The following is a 3,824-nucleotide window of genomic DNA, read 5'->3' as shown; positions in this document are numbered from 1 at the left end:
GTGCCGCGCCGTTGTGCCGCATACCCGGCGCGGCCGCGGCCACACCCAACCTCGTGCGGCCTAAGCGAAGGCGGGGCCGAGGGGGCGGCACACAGCCGCGCGGCGAGGGGCGAGCAGGAGGGCGGATACGCGCGTGTGCGGGCGTGGCGCGGTGCGCGCGCTCGGGGAACCGCCGCCAAAAACCCCTGCCTCCCCCTCAACCTCCTGCCCCTGTGATTCGCGCCCCGCCCCGCCGGGTCCTGATTGACATGCAAGGCCCCAGCCATTGCAGGCGGCCCGGGGCGGCATGAGCTCGGCGGTGAGTCAGAATAAGGACCCCGCCGCGCGAAGCAGCCACGTGTGAGGGACCGCAACACGTGACCTCCAGGGCACGTGAACTTCCGAACGCCCTAACCCGCCATGAACGGTGACTCACTTTCGTACACGTCTCGGGCCGATGCTCGGTGCGCACACATATCGCCGCCTATAGCCAGTCCACTATCCATTCCATATTCCATGCGTCCATTCGAGTCTGTGGCACGACGGTTGGGGGGCGGGGGGAGTGGGGTATGGGAAGGGGGTTGTGGCCTAAATCAACATGTGGTCGCCTAACCTCACCAGATGGAGCGGGGCACACACTCTCCCACTCAAACACTCACACTCACTCACACACACACACACACATACACACACACACACACACACACACACATACACACACACAGAGTCGCGCCGTCTGCGCGGGAACGCGCGGCGCGCAGGAGGAAGGCGGCATGGCAACAGGCAGCGCCGCGCCGCCGCTGAGCCCCTGCGCAGCCCCGCCGGGCCGCGGCCGCACCTCCACGCCGCTGCCGGCACCGGCCTGGCGGGGCCCTGGTGGGGCCCTGGCGGGGCCCTGGCGACGCCCCGGCGGCGAGGTCAGGCGCGGGACGTGCACGATAACGAGTGTCGGTGTTGCCGTGGCGGCCCGCCGCCCTCCCTGGAAGGGTGCGTCAGCTCCAAGCCGCGGTCACGTGGCCGTGGCGAAGGCGCGCCGGCGACCCGAGGCATGTGGGCGGCTGGGGCGTGAGCCTGGCACGATCGTCTTACCTGGGGTCAGAGTTCACGTTTCCGTAAGATCCATGCGCACGTCGCGCTGCTTGGTCCTCCTCCGAAGTCGCGCTGACGCCGGCTGTCACTCGGAACACTCACAGCACTCACTCCACCGACACTAGGTACTCCACGTAGCACACACACCGCGGGCGCTGTGCCTGGCTGGGCCCCGGGCCTGGCCCCGGCCGCCGCCGCCCCCCGCACAGCCCTGCCGGCGGGCTGCCGCGCTGAGGTCGTGACGTTGCGGTGACTCGCCGAGCAGTGAGACCGTGCGCGCCTTGCCCGGCTCGAGCGCCGCAGCGCCGCTCCGCGCTCCGCTCGCTCGGGCCGGGCCGCAGGCCGCCCCCCGCCGGGCCCAAGCCGCCGCGCCGCCGCCGCCACCGCTGCTGCCGTTGCGGCGGTAGCGGCGGCTGTAGCAGGTCCAAGGCGCGGCGGCGGCGGTGGTGTCTGAGCGCGTAGCGTGCAAGATGGCGTCCTCGCGAGGCGAGCGCCACGACGGCGGCTCAGCGGCGAGGAGGCCCACGCCGGGGCCCCGCGCGGCCCCACCACGACGCGCCGCGACGCGCAGCGACGCCTACTGACAGGAATAATAATTGGGGAATAAAAACCCGGGCTTATCTAGGCAACCACCTGCTGAGTGTTGTCGGGTCAATCATTCGAGAGCCAAGACCCATGGGTTGGCCATTTGTCCTACAAAACCCTTGGAATAAATAGGTAACCCGCAGTAAATCGTGCCCTCCGTCAGACGGACTTAAAACCTCGCCTGGCTAAACCAAAAACCTGATAAGACTGCACCTACTTGTTTACACATAGCGTAAAGAAACTTTACACGGAGAGGATTGGGACACTCTGCAATTTCGCAAAGTCTTCCATTTTGGGTATTTGACAACAAAGTCTTCGAAGCCTTCGGACCTTGGCCATCTTCAGCAGGCGACAGTGTACGTCATTGGCCAACCTGCCTTGATCCTGGACACGCCCCCCACCTCGGTCGTTCCCAAGCCTGGAGGCAGAATCTCTCCGGGTTTTAGGACTGGCTCTCACCCTCGAGCCAGTTCTGTTTTCAAAATCACGACAGCGCCTTGCTGGTCGCGCTATTAGGCGTCCTAAACAGGTTTTCCACGCTGCCGGCGCTCGCCTCGCTACGCCAAGCTGACCGCCGCCAAGCTACACCGAGCTATAAGCCAAGCTTCGGCTACGCGCAGCTATGCCAAACTACGCCACGCTACACCACGCTTCGTATGTCCCCCACCGAGAAACCACCCCAAGTGTCGTTGATCTCAACGTGGGTCAGGACCGGAGGGGGGGGGGGGATGAAAATATGGGATGCCTCAGAGTGACCGCATAGACAAAGGGTGCGGTCGCTGGGAGGAAAGGGTGGGAATGAACCTCCGAGAAAGTCTTGAATAACTTCAGATAACTTTTAGGTATTCGTGGATTTGTCGGTTGGTTGTGAAGTGACGGTTGACGTTATCACGTTGGTATCACTGCTGGTATCGTCACCTGGTAACACTTGCACAAGTAAAATGTTATTGGTTTTAAAGTCGGTACCCAGGAGTGGTCAAGGCGTGGTGTCACGGCATGGTGTTACAGCGTGGTGTCACGGCATGGTGTTACAGCGTGGTGTCACGGCGTGGTGTTACAGCGTGGTGTCACGGCGTGGTGTCACGGTGGGGTGTCAAGGGGTTGTATCGCCGCGTACAGTGACGGCCGGATGGCGCGATGGCCAGGAGGGTGTCACGGCCGCCAGATCCGGAGGGACAGGACGCCGCCTCGACAAATGGACGAAGGGAACTGATTTGTCGAGGAACGGGTTGCTCCGTCCACTAACCACATGTGTGAGTATTCAACTGTGTGCGTGCGTGTGCGCGCGCGCCTGTGTGCGTGTGTGCGTGCGTTCGTGTGTGTGCGTGTGGGCTACAGCGAGCGTGCTCGCAATGTGTGGCAACGCAGCAAACCAGCGTGAGCCGGGCTGAGCTGTCCTACCAGTTCAAGGCTAAGGTCCGCTCGGCCCGGCCGCGCCCAGAACGCTACGCCCCGCCACGCCCTCCTCCTTTCCTTTTCCTTCTCTCTCGTCATCTCTTTTCCGCTCTCTCTCTCTCTTTTCTCTCCTTCCACCTTCTCTCCTCCACACCACTGCGGCTTATTACTGTTATTTCTCTCATTCAACCCACAAGTGGTGTTAAAATTTTAAACCCTTTCGTCCAGCTGCCGTGCGTGCTATGTTCATTGTTCTTTAGAGCTACCTACTGTCGCGGCTGCAGTTGCTGATGCCTGCAACCATGAGAGAAAGGCGCACTTCTCTTGCGGATGCTGCAACGCCATTCGCGCATCATCGTCGATAGCTTTACTTGTTTTGGGACTTATTCACTTCGCGAGTTACCTCTAACGACAACATATCGATATCGCGGCGACCAAAGTGCACGTTCCCGGCGGGAGTATAGTTCAATTCGCGCCGACTCGAGAAGCAGCAGCTGGGGCGCCTCCAACCACCGTTGCCACCTCTGTGTCTGTGTGTGTGACAGAGAGGAAAATAGGGAAAAGGGGGGGGGCATAGATCCATGTCTATAGACATACTACAGATCTCAGAGCACACGCTGTACGCTGTGATCGCTGCGCTTTGCAACTTTTCTACATTTCTTTTTTAATGACAATTTTTCGAATTTCGGAAAATGGAAGAATTTGGCCTCCTCCGGAAAAAAGAAGTAAAAATATCTTTCAAAGCAGCCTCACACTGGCCATTTCTAAAAGAAAGC

At 61.1% G+C, this 3,824-nt stretch overlaps 1 long non-coding RNA gene across 1 annotated transcript in view; it reads right to left on the bottom strand.

The window, feature by feature from the left end:
- Nucleotides 1-1,322, bottom strand: part of LOC127750278 (uncharacterized) — a 47,402-nt gene extending 46,080 nt beyond the window's left edge. Inside the window, exon 1 of the long non-coding RNA XR_008011603.1 lies at nt 1,069-1,322. This is a non-coding gene — a long non-coding RNA (uncharacterized LOC127750278). The remainder of the gene's footprint in view (nt 1-1,068) is intronic.
- Nucleotides 1,323-3,824: the final 2,502 nt, after the last annotated feature.

The sequence above is a fragment of the Frankliniella occidentalis genome, unplaced genomic scaffold (assembly GCF_000697945.3).
Source record: "Frankliniella occidentalis isolate FOCC.00 unplaced genomic scaffold, Focc_3.1 Scaffold163, whole genome shotgun sequence".
Lineage (NCBI taxonomy): Eukaryota > Metazoa > Arthropoda > Insecta > Thysanoptera > Thripidae > Frankliniella > Frankliniella occidentalis.
Note: the sequence above shows the minus strand (reverse complement) of the source record. Positions and strands in the feature narration are given on the sequence as shown.